Here is a 21,992-nt window from a genome sequence, read left to right as displayed (position 1 = left end):
AGATCTTTGTATAATACATCTTAGCTTTTGAAATGGTGATAACCATGTATTTCGTAAATTACCTAAAAATGTTCCTCTTTATCCACATAAAAACTGTAGGCTTTTAAATTAAAGAATATGACTGAATGATCTGTAGTCCAGTGTCTGTGTTTCTTTGCTCACTCTAACCTTTTATTTTTGTTTTTCTGTTTCAAATGTGGCTTTTCCTTTGCAATTCTTCCCCTAAGGCCTGAACCCCTGAGTCTTCTCTTTACTGTTGGCCTGGTAATCTATATATTTAATTTAATGTTTTTTTTTTTGCATCTAGCAATTAATTTAATTTATCAAACCCATAGAACGCTGCTGATATGTTTCAAAAGTAAGCTATAAAAATTATTTAATTTAGTCTTGGGCTAATGTTAGTGTTCTAATAAAGCACATTGTAGTTAGCACAGTGGAGAGGTAGTTAGGCGCTAATTCTCAATTTAGCCATGGAGACAACACGAGGCAGGGTTTCTCCAGGGGGCTTGGAGAGAGAAGTGGATAACCCGGAGAGGAGCTGGAGCGGAGTGATTAAAGAATGATTTGAGCGCGGAGTGGAAATTGTTGCCACTCCACTCACATACTCTGTTTTATACCTGGTGCATTTATTTTTTATTTTCTAATGTAAATTATAAGTCTGTAAACTTGAACTTTCTATGTATGATATTTGTTTAATATCCTGACAATTAAATAATAATAATAATACTGATAATTATATTTTTTTAGAGAAAAAAAAGTAGTTAGCCTACTTGGTAACAGGTGGCACGACGGAGGTGTTCCCGCGCGCTCATTGGCTGTCTCGTGAGCGTCAGGTCTGAGCGTCTGTCTGTTCGAGATTCAGTGGAGGGCGAAGAACACCTACTTCTGCATCGGACATGGAGCGAGCGGTAAGAACAAAAGTCTGTCTAGTCTTTAGTATTCTATGTTTTATTATTATTATTATTTTCCTGCGGGCATTGTAAGATTTGTTGCGTCGCGTTTCTCGCTTGCAGTGTAAAAACACGGTGTGAAAAGTGTTTTAGTTTCGCTTTCATTATTGTAACATGAAGAATAGTCTCCGTTTGAACGGAGCGCAACGGAACGGAACAGAGCGATGAGGTCATGAGACGCGTTAAATCACGCTATTATAACGCGTGAGTATGTAGACCAAGTTAAAAGCGTTCTTGTTTCGCTTTCGTTGTTGGAAAACATGGAAAGTGAATTAATGATATAAACAGCACAGCACTATGTTTCGTCTGTTTGATCAGACACATTCACTTTCAATATTAGAAAAAAAGAACTGTGACGGTACCATTCTGCAGTGATCATATGAGAAAACACCATTTCATATAGACCTATTCCATGGTGCTGAATGATTCCCATATATTAATTTTTTCAAGGTTTTTACATGCACTAATAAATACCATGGTATTGCATGTCCAAAAACATGGTAGTACCACAGAACGTTTTGGTAATTTATTGTACTGTAAGTATTAACTGGATTTGTTTAAATGTTTAAATTGGAAGTCCTTTATGTCTTTCCCCACATATATTTTTTTTACAGCCACATTGATAAAGTATAAAATAGCTTTTCATTGCACGTTCAAGGCAGACCAAAATTCAAGGAAACCTTTAGGCGTGAATCTCACAAAACCTGTCAAGAACATTTCTGGCTCATATTTCACAGCCCAAAATCTTATTTTCAAATCTGTAATGCCAAATAATAAACTTCTGAAATACAGCAGTGTGGATATAATGAGAATTGCAAATAAATAAATAAATATATATGTATATATAAATAAAAGTCAAATAACCAGATGCATTAAGTTAGGGATAATATTCTTAATTGTATAAAAATGACACAATGAAAAAAAAAAAAGTCCTGAAGATAGGCTTAATTTACTTTGTGCTAATTTGTTATTATTGTCATTGATTTTGGGGTGAAATTTGACATGCTTTTGTTGCCTAAATTCACTCTTACAAAACCTAAATGAATCTCAATCATTGTATTGGTCATTATGTCATTATATGGTCGGCATGGGTTCATTTTGGAATTTTCTAGATGTTTTTTATAATGGGGTTTCCCAATTTATTAGTAAAATACAGTCTGTGGCAAACATGACTTGACAATACTTGGACACAGGGGCGGACTGACCATAGGGAGAACTGGGACTTTTCCCGGTGGGCCGGCCGCGAAACGCAGAATGCCCCCCTGTTACTTGTTGGTGTATGAAAAAATGTGATTCCTTCATTAATGAAAATGTCAGATTTAGGAATAATATGTTCTTTGTGTTTAAGAGTGCTGAGGCATTGGAGGAAGAACCTGATGGCTTCTTTGACATCCTGGAGGAGAGGAGGCGGGGCAGTGATATTTGCCACGCCCTTCGGACTTTTAACCCCCAGCCCTATCGTGGGGCCCCACCCACTTCAGCTAGCACTCTCAACAGGATGGTGCTGGAATCACAGCACCTGAGCTACATCATACAGGAGGTGAGAGAAAGAGAGGGAGAGAGAGAGAGAGAGATGGATACATTAGTACCAGCATTTTTCACTCTCTCACTCTCACACACAGATCACAGTTGAGAGTGATGAACCTCGTGAGGTGCTTCTAGAAGAGGCATCTGCGATTCTTGACGAGATGAGTCAGAACCTTCAGCTGGGCTTCATTCGACTGCTGGGATTCATACTGAGCAAAGTGTTTAAGAGTGTTTTTCGCTCTATACATGTTAATGAGGATGGACTTGCACAGGTCAGTGAAAGGTATTTTAATAAGTTAAGATTGAATTGTTAATAATGCTTAAATCCACCATAATATACTGGTGTCAGAAAAAAAATATTTTGCTAAATTATTCGTACAGCCGTTTCTGTGAAAGGTTGTACAGAAAATATAGAAACAAATGTGGAAAATGGGAATAGGGTTTGTGATCATAATTTCTGTCCTCAGCTGCGGCAGGCCATTCAGGAGCATCCCGTTATCCTGATGCCCAATCACAGGAGCTATGTGGACTTCCTGGTTCTGTCGTACATTATGTTCACCTATGACCTCTCTATTCCCGTCATTGCAGCTGGAATTCGCAAGTATCCGCTAGATTTTTTTTCATGCTTGTCTGTGCAAAAATCTCAATAATTTTTCACACATATTTTGCATGTACATGTACATTTGTAATTTAAAGATGGCCATAAGTTCATACTTGTATTCAAGCTGTGGTACTAAATTAATCATCTACTTCTTTATAAATCTGTCCATCTTTATTCATCCCATAGCTCTGATGGGGATGAAGCTGATCGGCGAGATTCTTCGGAGAGCGGGAGCGTTCTTTATCCGTCGTGCTATTCGCACAGACAAACTTTACTGGGCGGTGCTGTCTGAATATGTCAGAACAATTGTCAGAGTGAGAATTTACTCCACATTTTATTATCAGAATTTCCTTTTGTATGATTAATTCAATTATGAGTTGATTTAATTATTGTTTTTACCCCTAATAATACTACTAATAATAGCATATTTGTCTTTTTCATTGTACTACTTAAATTTATTTAGCCACAGAGAATGAAACTCATGAAACTGTCAAAAACAGTAGCTTCTTTTTTGCAGACAGGTTTTGCCCCTGTAGAGTTTTATGTTGAAGGATGGAGGAGTCGAACACAGAAATCTCTTATACCAAAACTTGGTAAGATATTACATTAAAGTCAGTATGAATTCAAAATTCACCAATGCATGTTATTCTAAAAAAATTATTTTGTCTTTTGTCTTACATTTACATTTATGCATTTGGCAGACGCTTTTAACCAAAGCAACTTACAGGGCACTTATTACAGGGACAATCCCCCAGGAGCAACCTGGAGTTAAGTGCCTTGCTCAAGGACACAATGGTGGTGGCTGTGGGGATTGAACCAGCGACCTTCTGATTAACAGTTATGAGCTTTATCCCACTATGCCACCAACAATCCTGTCTTTGTAATAATAACTTGCTCGCCTCTAAAACGACTTTACTTTTTGGCTGTCAACTAAGCCACGTGGACTATTGGTTAATGTTAACTAGGGATGGGAATCGTAAAAAATGTAACCATTCCGGTTCCAGTTCTGATTCCTCTTAACAATTCCGATTCCTTAACGGTTCCAGAAATGGGCAAATTTGGCCAGGACTCTGGGTTACACCCCTACTCTCGTGATTTAACATCTCATCTGAATGATGGTGCTTTTTTTACAGTTAAGTGTCCCCATTACTATACTGGGGCATTAGGACCCACACAGACTGCAGGGTGAGCACCCCCTGTTGGCTCACTAACACCTCTTCCAGAAGCAACTGTAGTTTGGAGGTCCTCCATCCAGGTACTAGCCAGGCTTAACCTTGCTTGGCTTCAGTGGGTTTCCAGACCAGAGCAGCAAGGTGATTTGCTGCAATTATACATTGTCATATGAACAACCAGTCAGTAACTGTACTGCTTGATTAAAGTCTCACAGATCTGAAGGAACATTATATAACACTAAAAGTTCCTAGACCATTTAGTCTTTATGTAGCCTAATGTTGTACTTCAAGCTTGTGAAACTTAAAAAGTTCTTATTTCATTTTGATTTGGACATTCATATCTTGTATATCAGTATAAGATTAATACTTTACCGGACTATACCAGAAGCGATGTATATTCAAAAGAGCAGGCTCATAAGAGTCATTAATTTGGGAATCAAAATACACTGGTGGCTCTGTATTTTTCCCCATAGACCGAAAAGAGGGCAACACTGCTGTAGAAATGTGCTTTTTTAGGACAGTGTTCTATATGCATCGGCGGGAAATGCACAAAAATGCACATCATATGATTCTGGTATTTTTTTAAAGAATGGAACTGGTTCTGAACAAGAACAGGTTCTCGATTCCCATCCCCAAGTTAACCAATTAACATGTAGCTATTTAGGTATTTAAAGCCGTAATTGAATGCTGATTAACGTTGATTTAATAAAGGTTATGTTGAGTAGAGTACCCCTTGAAAATCTACAGCAAACTTGCCTTCTTGTATGAAACACCCACTTTTCAAGTTCCAATCAGTTTACGTTGTTTTGAAGTCCTGCCCTACATTTTTTTCTTGTTGAATATTTTGTTTTGTTTGGAAGTACTTAAAGTGTAAAAGTATATTGGGATGCAAATTGTGTTTCAGGTTGACTGTAAAGGCTAAATTTGATGCTTAATCAGAAGAGTCATAAATGTTGGGTTCCGCAGGGGCCTGTTCTGGGTCCTTTGCTGTTCTCTCACCTCAGTTCTGATTGAATCCTTACAGGAATGATGGAAATGGTGTTGGATCCTTTTTTTAAAGGAGAAGTGTATGATATCAGTCTAGTCCCCATCAGCATCAGTTACGACCGTGTGCTGGAGGAGTCGAACCTTGCTAAGGAGCTGCTGGGGTTCCCCAAACCTAAGGAGACCACTTGGGTACAGTTCAAACTCTTTCATTACAGAAGTCTCATGTAACAAAATATGAATAAATTATACCTGATAACCTTTATGCAAAAAAGTTACTTACTCTTGCTTGTGAAAATTGCAGGGTTTGCTGAAGGCCTGGACGGTGCTGAAGGAAGATTATGGCTGCATGCATGTGTGCTTTGGCAGCCCTGTGTCTGTAAGAAACCTGGTGAAGGGAAAGATGAACTGCAAACAGTACAATCTTGTGCCCAGGTAATAAACATAGACATATCTAGTTCTGCAATTTTCCCAGGAATCAGTAAAAACTACAATCACTAAATTGAACTACACAGGCAGTTTAAGTTCTCAGCCAAATAATCAGTGTTGGGGTAACTTTATTGAAACTGTTACTTGCCAAACAACAAGTTACTAGCTGAAAAACTAGCAGTGTTCATTTTTTACAGAGATTTTTGTTTGTCATAGTTTTAGTGGTTGACCGATATGGGTTTTTCAGTGGTATCGGTCAATGCCGATACCAATATCTAGACAGCAGGATGGCCACTGGCCGATATAAATGCCGATAAACATAATACAGTTCAACAACAGCAAATCAGAAGTACACGAAATCTCTAAAGTGAAAAAAAACTCTTTAAGAGAAAAAACCTTGAAAAACAGAAAGTGTTGACTATCCATTGAAAAATCTATCGGTAGATTTAGGAACTGACACCAGGGAAAGTTAACACTTCTGTTGATCGCCCAAGCGAAACATGGTTATCGGCCAATGCTGATAATCGTGAAACAGCCAAATATCGTCTGATTAATTGGCCTGGGCCATATATCGGTCTATCACTAATAGTTTTATTCTTTTGATGGAAATGTCCAGTAAATTTCAGTACAAAATTAACATATTTTAGTTGATGTGCAAAATGAGAAAAATGTGCGTCAAACTGTAACAGACCAAACTTTAATCAAATATTTAAATATTTCGAAAAGTATAAACATTTATTAATTAAAAAATGTATCAAACATATAAAAGATACAACAAAATACAATTGTGTATTCCAGTTTGTTTTGTGTAAACCTGAGTTTCTGAAATAATAGAATTATTAATAAATAATTGAATGAAATTTTCAAGTTAATGTATTCTGAATTTTTCATGCTTTAGAGAATTTTTACATTTTACATATTTTAACCAGTTTGGGATTTTTCATTGCATGTAACAGCGTATTCACAACACATTCTGACTAGCCTTCGATTAGGTTGACAAAATCTAAACATTTTCGTTAGTAATTTTATTAAAAAACAAGTAAGCTACAGTACAAGCTTTTAATACAACTAGCAAAGTATAATGAAGCTACTAGGCATGTTAAATATATAACTTTCTAAATATATAATTTAAGAGTTTTATCAGTTTTAAACTTAAACATATTATAAACATATGAAAAACTTTAAAACACTCACGTTTATTTAACCATCACTTTTTTAACAGAGTGAAAAAGTGAATAACAGCACTTGAATTGGTTCATATTTTTTTGAAGCAGTTAATTTACACAAACCATTTAAATAAACTGATTTACTAGAATGAATCAGACTTTTTCCATGGCTACTTGAGAGGAAACAGACAGTTTAAGCAAACGTTAGTTTATTACCTAAACTTGATCAGTTGTAAGGCTAAACACTCACAATGCAACATAAAAATAGCAATGTACCACTACGTGTTGGGAAAAGTAGCTACTGTGACGCTACTGAAAAATGTTGCTTTCTTACTTATAGTTTACACTGCCAGTAGTGTACTTTGAAGAGAGTCTGAGATCATAAAAGTTCCCTCTTTTTGTTTCTGTCTTATTAACAGAGACTTGCCCATGAAGGCCAATAAGCAGACACAGGAGTTTGTGTCAGGTCTTGCCCACGTGATAGTCCGATTGCAGGAGAGAAATGTGGTACTAAGCCCGTGGAACCTGATTGCTGTTATTCTCCTGCAAAACCTCCAGGGCATTGATTTAGATCAGCTAACCAAGAGAACGCTCTGGCTGAGGAGACTCGCCCTGCAGTTTGGAGCTCACCTCAACTGGCCCAGTAAGAGCATGTGTAGAAATCATATTCAATCAATAAACTTACATTACACAGTCAGTGCATTTACATGCACATTTATAATGAAGCTACTGTGGGATTTTGCGTAGTGTTAAATCCAGGTTGCGTGTCAAGGCCAATTGCAGTCTGAATAACGAGTATACTGTACATTCTGGACGAAACTGAACTAGAGTTGTATTATCTAGATCTGTTAGTCTGAATTAGCAAAAATCTTATTTCAGTTGGATAGATAAATCGTCATACAGTATAGTATGAGCTGTGTACCCTTCCACAATTAGAATATTCATTTAGTTAGAAAGGCTCTTTTAAATAACAGAAAATAATAGCTTATGCAGATCCTAGGTGCATAATTGATGCGCTCTAACACAGACTGTTGCGTTAACTGACAGAGCGAGCAGCACTCCTTATGCAAGTTTAGAACTGTTAGAGCTGATACTGAGCTATTCTGACAACGTTGTGCACACAATTATTCTAGTATTGTGTGTGTCAATGAGAAATAAACCACACACAAACACTTGTACAGTAAACCCTGGAAATTGTATGCCCATGCTTACTGCAACATTTAATTAAACACCTCAAATTCAGTCCATTGCCTGTTTCCTGTGTTCTAACAGACACATAGGAGTGATTACCACATTAAAACAGACTCAGAAATAGACTTTGTAAATGCAGTCTTTTTATTTTTCACCCCAACCCATGTGCACCTCCTTTAGGGGTTAACTGTGTCTTTCCAGAGGACTAACTAGTTTAGATTTCTCAGTATTGTGCGCTGTTATTGTGAAGCACTCATGAAGGTTCTTTTACTCTGGGACTCAAGCCAAAACATGTGAAAGGGATTGACATTGTCTAAAAACAACAACCCTATTCAGGGCTGTTTCCATGGCAACCACACATAGTTTGGGCTCTTGTTAATTCCAAGACTATTTTAAGTGATTGGATATGCAGATTTTGCCTGACAAACAATGAACTATGCATTGAAAAACCACCCAGAACATCCTAATAATCACTCCTAGACACTTCATGGCAGTGAAATCAGAACATCCTAGAAACTGCATAGCAATGCCCCAGCAACCACTCAGAAAATAAACAAAACTGCACAGCAACACCGTAGGAACCACACAGAACATCTTAGAAACTGCAAAGCAACACCCTAACAACCATTCAAAACATCAAAGAAACCACTAGCAACCACCAAGAACATCCTAGAAAATGCATAGAAATGTCCTAGCAACCAATCAGAACATCCTAGAGACCGCATAGCAAGACCATAGGAACCACTCAATACAACATAGAAAGCACATAGCAACCATCAAGAACATCAAGAAACCACATAGCAACACCTTAGTGTTACAGGTCCTAGGCATAGGGCCTGAGTGAGAAACGAAGAAAAGATACAAATTAGTGGCTTTCCTCAGGCATTGCTTGTCAGCGTCTGAGGGCTGAAAGTTCACGTGCCACTAACATCCGTAAGCAGTGCCCCCTTGTAGCTGCAGCAGTACTGACTCATTGAAAACACAGCATTAACATTGATAACATAAAAACAGCTCAGGAAAATAAATAAATTTGAATACTAAAATAAACTTCTTTTTAAACAAAAATGTGACCATACATTTGTGTCTGTCACACATACACCCAGAAGATCCTAGAAACTGCATAGCAATACTCTAGCAACAACCCAAGACACCTTAGTAACAACTCAGAACAAGTTTGAAACCACATATCCAGTGATTCTCAACCCTGTTCCTGAAGCCTCCCCAACACTACACATTTGGGATATCTCCCTAATCAAACACACCTGATTCAACTCATCAGCTCGTTAGTGGAGACTCCAAGACCTGTATTGGGTGTGTCAGAAAATGGAGATATACAAAATGTGCAGTGTTGGGGGGGCTCAAAGAACAGAGTTGAGAACCACTAGAACATCAAAGAAAACGCATAGCAACACCCTAGCAACCACTCAGAACATCCTAGAAACCGCATAGCAACACTCTAGCAACAACCCAAGACACCTTAGTAACAACTCAGAACATCAAATAAACTGCATAGCAACACCCTAGCAACCACTCAGGACACCTTAGCAACCAGATCAAAATACCTTAGCAACTACCCACTAATAAAATGTGTTGCATTTACTTCAAGAAAATGATAAAATATAGTTTTTCAATCATATAATCTCAAAGTATTTCTCAGATAATAACTGTTAACAATCAAAGAATCTTAAGTTATGCCAATTTATGTAAACATACAATGTGATTTTTTTGTCATCTGTTTTGAAGAGCACATTTCAGATTCTGAGGTGATGTCATCAAACCTGACACTGCATCACTCAGTAGCGCACTGAGAAAGGGCGTGTCTATTTAGCGGATGAGGCGGGTCCAGTACCTGTCAGTCAAGAGGAGGGCGTGTTCAGACGTGCTACTGCTGTGCTCATGTGTGCCTCCTACAGGAATCAAGCTGTGCACATATTCACGCGGCCTGCTATGGTGGCGGTCACGTTGACAAAAGCAGCGAGTCATAGGACTGGTCAGTTCCTGATCTTCTGTTCACTCTGGTTGAAAAATGCAAAATGTAAAACCGCATCTTAGAAAATGGTCACTTGTGTCGTTTCTTTTCCAGATAACGTAATTCGTCATTTTAACCTTCTGTTGGAGCTCTTTTCCAATGAATTTGTCTTCATTCCTGGTCAAGCGTTTCAGGTGAAACAGACTGTTTTAGCATAGCCATTGAACACAAGACATCTGTCTTAACATCTGACTCTTTCCAGCACTTCAGTTCAACTTTTGTTGTTTTTAAATGTGCTTTATAAATAAAGTTGACTTGACTATTTCTCAGGATTTTGAGGAGGGCTGTTCCTTGCTACAGCAGTCTGGTGTAATTGGTCGCACTGATCAAGAGGTTTTTGTGAAAGATGAAGGCCAGGAAACCATCATCTTCCTAAGAGCGATTCTGCAGCCTTTCATAGAGAGTTACCAGGTAATTGGGATCATTTCTGATTCTTAAATATATATCACAAACTGATGTATATTTACATTACATTAACCCTTTAAGCTCAGATGGGACCGTGAGAATTTTTTTAAATCTAAATATTAATAAATGCAGTCTTGAATAGGTATCATTTGAAAGCTTTGAACCTCTGCATTACTATGCTTGTAGGCATTATGACCAAAACTGAACAAGTGCTTTGAAATTTTCAGACAAATCAGAAGTGTTCAGTTTTGATAGTTTATCAAATATTTGCACTGTACATATTATCAGTGATCAGAGAGTCCCAAAGCTGCTCTAGGAACAGAGCGATGTGAATCCTTTAATGTAGTCTAGCAGTGATCCAGTATACTGTATTTCTGTCTCTGGTGGGGCATTTAATGTGCTGTCTGCATTTTGGCAGTTCACGGGTGAGTGTGGCTGTTAAAATCGCTGAGAATAATAATAATAAGTGAGTCCGTGTATTGCTGCTCCTTGTCTGTGATATGATCAGCCAGCCATTGCGGCACTGCACTCACACACGCTTGTAGTGGGATATAAACACTCACCAGAATAAACAAGGAAAACTCCAGTGGTGAGAGGAAAGTCTTACAGTTGATAAAGAGTGCTTCCAAATTAGAACAGCACATCTTCTTCAACAACTCCACAATGCGATCAACTCTGAACAGTTGTAAGCCCAGCAAGATGTAATGCGCTGTCCGAAATGGCTTAACTCAGCCAGGTTTCTGTGAACCACAAGGCAACAAAGTTTGAAAAGTCCTTTTCTGTATGGGTGAGGAGATGTAGTTTGTCCGTTTTGTTAGGAAGAGTTTGGAGATTCGCTAGATGAATACTTGGCATTGCTGTTCGAAAGCCGCGCTATCGGAGCTTGACCAGCGTGCTGGCTCGTTTCCCTCACTTACGTCTCATAGCGCTCATTAACAACACAGCTGCGCCTGCACCTCCAACTAAAATGTCCAGCAATACATCTGAATAGTCAAAAAAAAGTTGGGAAGAGATTGTCTGGTATATGCTTCCGAATGTTCAGCAGTTCGTCCCTGGTAAAACTGATGACTAAACACAGGACAAACAACCAAAAACAACAAAAGAATTGGAGAGCTCCACGGCGCCATCTTGATCAATAGATAAATTATTGTAATCAGTTAAAATATCAAACTGATCAAATGGCCATGTGTCATATGTTGCTGGAAAGCTCTCAAAAAGTATAATACAACCAGCTGATTTGTTTTACTCACAGAAACAAAGTAGGAAGTAATAGCTAAGTACATATCTCTGACATACATTACATGCTTCATGTGAACAGATGTTGCTCATATGTTGTGTTTTTGCTTATAACTTCTCGAAAAATAAACAGAACATTAAATATCAAATACCATTACTAAGATGGATCAGATGACGTCATCGGAAATGATGTAGCTTCATGGAATGCTAAACCAATCGGATTGGGTTCAGATTGGTGCAAAAATCATCCATATTTGGTCAGAGAGACGTGATTGGTGACTGTTATATATTGCCACCATGGTGCCAAGTACAGGACACAGACTCAAATTTCACAGATTAAAATGCAATCTGTGAAATCTCATTACTAAAATCATGTCTACTTGCTATGCCAAACTTAAGTCATTGTTTTGTTTAGATGTGTAATGTACAATTATTAGGTTTTATTTGTTTGGAGAGGCTTTTTGACACTTGAGATGTAAAAACAGTATACATTATTTTTTGTAATGCTATAATTTTTGATTGCTTTGTCGTATCAACACAACATTTTACTCCGATATAGGTGACACGATTGGGAAAAAACAACAGCAGTTTTTAAGAGCTACCTTTTATTACACCCTGAGAAATAATGTCAAATTATAAAAATAAGAAAAAAAATTTTTTTGGCTCAAGTTTTTTGTGATTACTTTTTTTTTAGCTGAGAGTCTCAGAATTTATCATAATCTATATAATAATTTTTTTTTTTTTAGTTTTCTTTAAAATTATACCAAACATTGGCCCTCCTTGTTTTTTTTGTCAAGTTAATAATAATAATAATTCCTTACATTTTATATAGCGCTTTTCTAGGCACTCAAAGCACTTTACATTGTATAGGGGAATCTCCTCAACCAGCACCAGTGTTCAGCATCCACCTGGATGATGCAACGGCAGCCGTAGTGCACCAGAACGCCCACCACACACCAGCTGTTGGTGGAGAGGAGAGAAGTGATGTGGCCAATATTTATTTTTTTATCCCCTTTTCACCCCAATTTGGAATGCCCAGTTCCCACTACTTAGTAGGTCCTCGTGGTGGCGTGGTTACTCACCTCAATCCGGGTGGCGGAGGACAAGCCTCAGTTGCCTCCACTTCTGAGACTGTCAATCCACGCATCTTATCACGTGGCTCATTGTGCATGACAGCGCGTAGACTCATGCTACTCACTGCGATCCATACGCAAACTACCACATGCCCCATTGAGAGCGAGAACCACTAATCGCGACCACAAGGAGGTTACCCCATGCGACTCTACACTCCCTGGCAACCAGGCCAATTTGGTTGCTTAGGAGACCTGGCTGGAGTCACTCAGCACACTCGCAACTCCAGGGGTGATAGTCAGTGTCAATACTCGCTGAGCTACCCAGGCCTATATTATGAGGCCATGATTGATAAGGGCCAATGGGGGAATTTGGCCAGGACACTGGGGTAACACCCCTACTCTTTACAAGAAGTGCCCTGAGATTTTTAATGACCACAGAGAGTCAGGATCTCGGTTTAGCGTCTCATCCGAAGGACGGTGCCTTTTTACAATATAGTGTCTCAGTCACTATACTGGGGCATTAGGACCTACACAGACCACAGGGTGAGCACCCCCTGCTGGCCTCCCTAATACTTCTTCCAGCAGCAAACTTAATTTTCCCCAGGAGGTCTCCCATCCAGATACTGGCCAAGCTCAACCCTGCTTAGCTTCAGTGGGCAACCAGGCAAGAGCTGCAGGGTGATAAGGTTAAGTTATAAGCCTTTAATTTTGATTACGCCACTGAAGCAGTAAATCTTTCAAAACTCTCTCAGAGTTTGCAGGATTAATTATGCATAATAATTTTAAAATGACTTTTTATGGAGAGTCTTAACTTTCCACCCCAGAGATTAGTGGTCCATTGAAATGAATGCAGGGTCCGAAAGAGTTTAAAAAAAAATTAATCAAAACAAGCAATAAGTAATCCAAAAGTATTCAGATTAGATTATTTAGTGTAATCTAAAAGATTACATTACTGATTACAGTTTTAGTTTGTAATCTGTACCAGATTACATTTCAGAAGTGATGTCTATGGATATATAAAACAGACAAACAGTAGAAGAATAGGAAGTGTTGTATATTAAACAAACATTAAACTGGTTGGTTGGTGGCTGAAAGTTTTATAGTATAAGTGTTCAAAAGTGTAACATTTCCATAAGCAAGTATGTACAAAACGTTCAACAGGTCAGTATTAATATCAGTGTTTATCTGTGTGTTTAGGTGGTGTTTAGGTTTCTGTGTGAGGAAAGCTCGCAAACATTCACAGAAAATAACTTCTTACACAGCGTCCGCAGTTTTATCATGAAGCTCATTCTTCCAGGTGAGGGATCACATTCAGATAACCTCTGATTCCAGACTATCGGTGCTCACAGACGTGCCGATCTGATGTCTGTTTTGGATATCTTTGACATGACTTTAATGATTAGATAACAGGTCATTGCATGTCCAAAGATGAACACAGCATTCAAAATAGACTTTTCTGAATGTTCAATAAAGGGTTAGTTCACCTTAAAATTTTAGTCTCTCCAAACACACGACTTTTGTTTTAATTTTTTTGTGTGGAAAAAACATTGATATTTCTGGGGCTGTCGGACTTCAAAAATGACAACAAAAGCCCCATAAAAGTAGTCCATATGAGATTTAAGAAAGATGTAATGATGTAATGTACATTTTTATCTTTGAACAAATCAATTAAATGGCTTCAGATGACTTGGAATATTGTGCATGAGATCTATAAAATAACTACTGTTTTGGTGCTCTTTGATGACAGAGGTTTCATTTTTTGGGGGAGATCTGTTATCATCATCTTTCTCGTTCACAGGTCAAGTTCATTCATATGAGTGTTTATCATCTGATGTACAAAAAAATGTTCTTTCAACTTTGCTCAGGATGGATGCTGTGACCAAAACTAAAATGTAAGCAGCAACGTTTTAGAAATTAACTTTTTTTTTTATTGCAGTTAATGCTAACATGCTTATTGTGTTTAATGAAAAAGAAAATATAGTTATAATGACCTATTTCTTTCTCTTTCTGTATTTCAGTGCTGGGCAGACTGAGTTCTGTGTGAATAAAACTGCAGTGACAAGAATATTGGACCTACTGTACTGAGTAAATACTGTATATTGATATATTGTTGTATTGGATTAATCAAAGACAAGAGAAAGATTATTAAAATAAAATGTAATAAATTGAAGTTTTAACCCTGTTGTCAGTAATATTGCCTTAATGGCTGTAGAATAAAATAATCTCTCTCATAAAGTGTACTGTAGTGGCTAAAGCTTTGGGTCTGGAACCTCTAAATTATACTGTAATTGGGTAGAAAATTAAACTGAATGTCTAATGAGATTTTTTTGCCTTATGTTGTGTCCACGACAGATGCTGAATTGACTCCTCGTATCAGTTCAGACACCAGACTGTGATGAAAAGAATCAGATGAGAGCGAATCATCTCTCCATTTTGTACCTGCTGAGCTCATGTTGTGATAATGACAGAGGTTGTGTGTTTCCTAATGTAACACAGAGAATAAACCTACGGGAGCTGCTCTAGATGTAGAATATAATTTAATGCAAGTACAGCTGATTTGTTTTTATTGACCATATGAAAATCAAAAGAACATAGATATTCAACTGAAAATGACAGTAGAGCAAAAATCACAAAAAAAAGTATTCATTTAAAAATGCATATCCAACATGAAACTTTTCTTCCTTTATTTTAGGAAAAGCTGTTGATATAAAGCATTCACAAGTAGTCAAAAAGAGGTTTTCAGAGGCATGAAACATTGAAAGGGGACCAAAAGCTCATAAAAGCTCTCTAATAGCGAAAAATCCATGTTAGGGCATAAAGGCAAGGGATACTTTTATAATAAGTTGACAATATCAAGGGAGCGAGTCAGCAATACTTGACTCTATATACTTAAAATCTGTATTTTTTTTCTAGGTTGCCTACCACAAAATAGGTGACCCCAAACCTCACCGATGTGGTCAAAATGTGTACAGGGATTTTGAAAACTCTTAAATATTTGAAGTACAAATTTATGTGTTCTAATAAATTTAGCAAAAGTCTTTTTTTTTTTACTTTTAAGAAATGGAAAAGTTGCTGTGGGGTCAATTTTTGTATCTGTGCAGTTTAAAAATATATATATTTTTGTATAACATTGTTATAAAATATTGATTACAGTATGTATATTCCCATAATAATAATTCCTTACATTTATAAAAACAAAAAAGTATCATGATTTCATCATGTTTTTCTTTTTTACCATCTACAAAATTAATACCATTGTATTATTATAGGTAAATATATTGTTCTATCCTCATTTATTGTGCTATCATATGTGTAAACAGAATATAGGCGATTTAAAACTCCTTCTGAAATCAAGGCCGTAACCAAGTCTTGAACATTGGGGGGGGAGCAAACCATTTTGGGGGTGGGGGGTCACGGGTGTTGAGGTCACAAATATAATGTGTCTTCAGTCCTTTAAAACGGTAAAGGCAATACAATTATAATTTTTGGAATAAAGGCTTAAAATGCATTTACCTTTATTTTAATAGCATTTTTGAATTGCATCACAATTTATTTGCAATTTTTGGTTTTAAAAGATGTTTTAAGTTCACACAGTAAAAGACAAACACTGTGTCTGTATTGCTAGCAATATGACCGTTTCAGTCATCTATGTACGTGTCCCCTTCCATGTATAATGTGGTTACGGCCCAGTCTGAAATAAAAAATAAGAGTCTAAAAGCGTCATACTTACCATCCATGAAACATATAATCCAAATAGCCAAGACAATCCACAGTTTAATGATGAATATGTTGCTCGGACAGATAGTGAATGAGGAATGACAGTTTGTTCGTGAGAAACGAAACTCACAACACGCCACATCCCTAGTGTTTATCTCTCCACAATAACACAATCCATTAAGTGTGATTTCAATAAGGCTCTATTGACTGTAGTTAACAAGGCAGAAAGTCAATGACTGATTTTAACTCTTTTTATTAAAATAATAAAAAAATGGGGTTAGTAGGCTGATTTTAGTTGTGTAGATCAGCAGTGTTTTAACTAGGGCGAGGAGTCAATTCCAAAAATACATTTACACTGTTGAAGTTATAGTTCACCTTAAAGGGAAAATGTCCTCATTATTTCCTCCTCATGCCATCCCAGATGTGTATGACTTAATTTCTTCTGCTGAACACAAACGAAGATATTCAGAATGTCCATTCAAATGCAAGCGAATGGTGGCTAGAACTTTGAAGCTCCAAAAAGCACATAAATGCAGCACAAAATTATCCACACGACTCCAGTGTTTAAATCCATGTCTTCTGAAACGATATGATAGGTATTGGTGAGAAACAGATCAATATTTAAGCTCTTTTTTACTATAATCTCCACTTTCACTTGCACATTCTTCTTTTGTTTTTTCGATTTGCACTCTTCATGGATATCGCCACCTACTGGGCAGGGAGAATTTATAGTAAAAAAAGGACATAAATATTGACCTGTTTCTCGCACACACTCATCATATCGCTTCAAGACATTGATGTAACCAATGGAGTCATATGGATTACTTTTATGCTGACTTTATGTGCTATTCGGACCTTTAAAGCTCTGGCCAACAAGAACATGGCATTATACGGACCTACAGAGCTGAGATATTCTTCTTAAAATCTTAATTTGTGTTCTGCATAAGAACGTAAGTCATAAACATCTGAGATGTCATAAGGGTGAGTAAATGATGAAAGGATTTTCATTTTTAGATGAACATGGAATATGGACTTTGAAATCTGCAAATTATTTATTTTTACTTTTTAGAATAGACTTATTAGGACACTTTACTACCTCATAATGCTTCAAGAGCGCTTTATAACTGTTAGTGTTATAAATACCAATAGAGTTTCCAAGTTGTGCTTAAATGGTGTTTTTTTTTTTAACAAAAGCAGAGTAGATTAATTTAACAGTTGTTGTTATTACGTCATATATCCAGGTCACGTGACAATGCCCATGTCCCTGGTTGAAGTATGTCCTGAATATATAACACTTACAAGCATACCTAAAGAACGTACTGTTCTTACTGGCCTAGAAGTTTGTTTTTCATCAAATGCAGTATACAACACTGACAGAACGCAATTTAGGATGCAGCACATCAGATCACACGCTCCTACACATAAGGTATAAGTTTAAAGATCAAGTTCAAAAATACATTTAGAATTATTGTTTAATTTGTACTGCAGGTTAACGTGTGTAATTACACCAAAATTCTTTAACATTGTTGAGTACAATATGCACGTTTTATTTAGATGAATGTTATTCTCTCTAACAAAGGTTTGATGTGCTGGTTCCCTTTGTTAGGCGAAATATTAGCCTCAACTACTATTTACTTAAAAAAAAAAAAAAATTATAATAACTTATCCCCTTTTCTCCCCAATTTGGCATGCCCAGTTCCCACTACTTAGTAGGTCCTCGTGGTGGCGTGGTTACTCACCTCAGTCCGGGTGGCAGAGGGTAAGTCTCATTTGCTTCTGAGAACGTCAATCTCACTGTGCATGACACCGCGGAGACTCACAGCATGTGGAGGCTCATGCTACTCTCTGCAATCCATGCACAACTTACCGCACGTCCCATTGAGAGCGAGAACCACTAATCACTACCACGAGGAAGTTACCCCAATCAATCAGAGAACAACCGGGCCAATTTGGTTGCTTAGGAGACCTGGCTGGAGTCTCTGAGCACACACTGGATTCAAACTCGTGACTCCTGGGGTGGTAGTCAGCATCAATACTCGCTGAGCTACCCAGGCCACTACTTTCTTTATTACATGGAAAAAGATGCAATGAAAGTAAATGGTTACTAAAGCCAACATTCTTACTAGCATCTCCTTTTGTGTTCAATAGGGGAAAGAAAGTCAGAGGAGTTTGAAACAACATGAGAGTGAGTAAATGATGACAGAATTTATATTTTTGGGTGAACTATCCCATTAACTTAAGAAAGACAGGACTAGGATGATTTTAGCACAAAAACAATACATTTAATTCAAGTGTTCCACAGCACAAGTGCACAGGAAAGGAGCCATTGTGTTCGGCTGTCTTTCCTTTCACTGCGTACAGAGAGAGTTATGAAAGGACGACCTGTTACTATAACCATCAAAAACACAACAGAACTACAGCCACACAGAGAGAAAGAATGAGACATAATTTGTTTAGGTGGATGAAGAAGGTTGAGAAAGAATGAAGCTTCAGACTAGCGTACTGCCATACTACTCCTGCTATCGCTGCAGTATATAGTATGCATACTGACCTTCCTTTTCCTGTCTGATGGAGAAACAACCATGATCTTTAACTATTTTCTTGACTCATTATTTAATCAGACTGCCAAATGTTAAGACATTTTCACAAACTTGGATAAAAAACTAAAATGCAAATAGCACATTTTCCCCAAGATGGTAACAGAATGACACTCGCTGAATCATACATGCAACTCAATGAGGTCATGTGATGACAATGCAGCATACTACTTTCTTTTTTTTTAAATGTTTATTTTGGAATAATGCCTACCTTTAGCTTAACTATTTAAAAAAAGTAGGCATTATACAATTTATACTGCACAGTATTCAGTAAGTAGCACGCTAGTATGCTAGTAAAATGAGAGAGAGACCTGTGACACAAATGGACTGAATAAGACGGACGAGGCTGTAGGCAATAAATATTGAGGCAACAACAATCATATATTAAAAAAAAAACATTACAGTCTGACCATAGCAAGAGCACATGGATGGGGTTTGTAGAAATGAATGTTGGGTAATGTAGTTTTGCAATCACTTTCAAGAAGTTACGTAACAGTGTACAATATTGCTGCCTTCCAGTCCTCCTGGAAAATTCATTCTTACAAATTCAAAGTCGAAATTACGGTGTGATGTGCATTTAAGTTATTTTGGTCTGAATTAGAAGTCAACGCAAATTAAAAAGGACTTAAATATTGATGTTTCTCACCCACACTTATCATTTCGCTTCTGAAGACATGGATTTAACCACTGGAGTCGTATGGATTAATTTTATGCAGCCTTTATGTGCTTTTTTGAGCTTCAAAGTTCTGGACCCTGTTTATTTGCATTGTATGGACATACAGAGCTGAAATAAGAAAGAAAGTCATACACATCTGGGATGGCTTTAATTAAGATTATTTTAATCACACCGGTTTAACACACCTAGGTTTCTCCCGGGAAGGTAAGTGGCCATGTTAACATGTTAGCGCCGTTCTTATAGTTTTTAAAGAGTGCGCATGCACTCAAATGCACCGGGGGAACCCCAGAGTACAATGTAAGAGGGAAACCCAACTAATACAACAGCCATGGAAAGCTAAGGTAACCATGATTCTTTAATCGACATGCCCCCAATTTAGAAAATCGGGGCTCTAAGAAAATTCCACTGGTAAATACGATATTGTGGTGGTGTTCAACTCCACTTGTCTTGTAAAAACGATCATTCCGGCGTGACTTGAAGGCAGCATATAAATCCAGTATGTATCAATGTTTTCTTACTGAGAGGCTCATACTACAGTAACGTCTATGCTAACACATGAATCTGTAAATTTTTATTCTTTTTTTTTTACTTTTACATTTTCATCAAGTACAAAGTTAAAATGCCTTTCTTAATATATTCATAAAAGAGTAAAATAATAGTGCTTGTTCAAGACTACACAACATAAAAACAGTCATTGTCAAGACCAGTCAAATCTTAAATGCCAACGATATAGTTACACGTCATTCTTTTATCATTTAAGAATAAAATTGTATAGCACCTTTTTGAAACACCTTCACTGTCTCTCTTTCAAGTTTTTCCCCCCTAAAATAACCTCACTCAATACCCCGCCTCCTTTAAAGCTGACAACAGGTTACTGGTTGGCTCTCAAATTCATCACCTGTCAATCGTCTTCCCACAGTTCATAAATACAAAAGAATTCTCTGCATTAATTGACACGCCCCTTTGAGGCCATCACTGGCTCACAGCTCCGCCTTTGACCACGCCCCATTATTATAACAGCCATGCATATAATCATACACTAGCCAATAATTACGGCAGAATTACTCTATATGAATTTAAAAACACCAGCACACAAAACGTAATAATAAAATGCAAACAAAAAAAAGAGGCAAACTTATCTATGTACAATTCATTTACCACTTTACTAATAACAATCAAACCTCACGTTGTGTCACAGGACTTACCAGCCTTCACCAAACGAACACAAACAAACTCTAAGGCTACGAGCGGTTCGACCCAGCATAGTGCAACAACGATTTTTGCTAAAGGAGTCTGATTTGACTATGCACACTTTTAAAGGAAAACATCCTGGGTTTTAGACGTTCATTTTTAAACGTCATGAACTGGACCCAGCAGCTAAACTTTTGCTTGCATGCAAGCTCCTCAAGTTCTCCCTCTATATAACAGTGAGACAAAAAGTTACCTCTATTTTAATAGCAATGAATTACATCACCATTGTCTTCAAAACCAAACAAATTATGCACATGCGGTTGGCTACAGGCACTGTCAACATTACTTTTTCAGAATTGCTTTTGCACGATTTGAGGGGAAAATTAGCAGAATTCTACTAAATGGATTTAAACATGGTAAAATGTGCTGAATGAAACTGATAGTACCACACTCTTACTGGTAGCAGAATGTGCAATTAAGCCAAATTATTTAAAAAACAATCAAATATTGTTAATATTGCGTATGAATTCGCTTCCTGCATTGTTGTTTGTGCAGATATGAAGTGTTTTAAATCATGTTAAATTTAACACATGAAAGTTAAAAACATTAGTTACATATACTGAAAAGGATGTTTAAAATGGTGCACTACCATCAAACAAAAATCTGATATCTCCTAAATGTCCATATGGAAGGATGTTTTCCCTCAGAAATATTTTTTTCCAACATGAGCTAAAGCAAAGGTTTACTACAAGCTGTGGGGCAAAAGCGTATTTCAACAAATAATCACCTGTGATATAACTATTCAGGTCTGAATCTGCAACCAGGTAATCATAAATAAAATCAGGTAATGAGCTGGTTAACTTGCTTTCAAGGCATACTTTCCAACGCAAGAATCAACACTCAGATAATATAACCAATGTGCCTGTTTGATTAGAGATAAACCAAAAAAAGGTTTAGTTTTCTGGTTTAAATGTGGTCTGTATAAACTCTTCCCTCTAGAGAGGGACAATTAAACAAATTCATACAAAGATCTTCAATTTCGAAGCAC

At 37.2% G+C, this 21,992-nt stretch overlaps 1 pseudogene; it reads left to right on the top strand.

The window, feature by feature from the left end:
• The first annotated feature begins 847 nt into the window (after positions 1–847).
• Positions 848–17,129, top strand: LOC127621937 (dihydroxyacetone phosphate acyltransferase-like; annotated as a pseudogene).
• Positions 17,130–21,992: the final 4,863 nt, after the last annotated feature.

Source organism: Xyrauchen texanus, chromosome 28 (genome assembly GCF_025860055.1).
Source record: "Xyrauchen texanus isolate HMW12.3.18 chromosome 28, RBS_HiC_50CHRs, whole genome shotgun sequence".
NCBI lineage: Eukaryota > Metazoa > Chordata > Actinopteri > Cypriniformes > Catostomidae > Xyrauchen > Xyrauchen texanus.
This window is presented reverse-complemented; position numbering and strand designations above follow the sequence as displayed.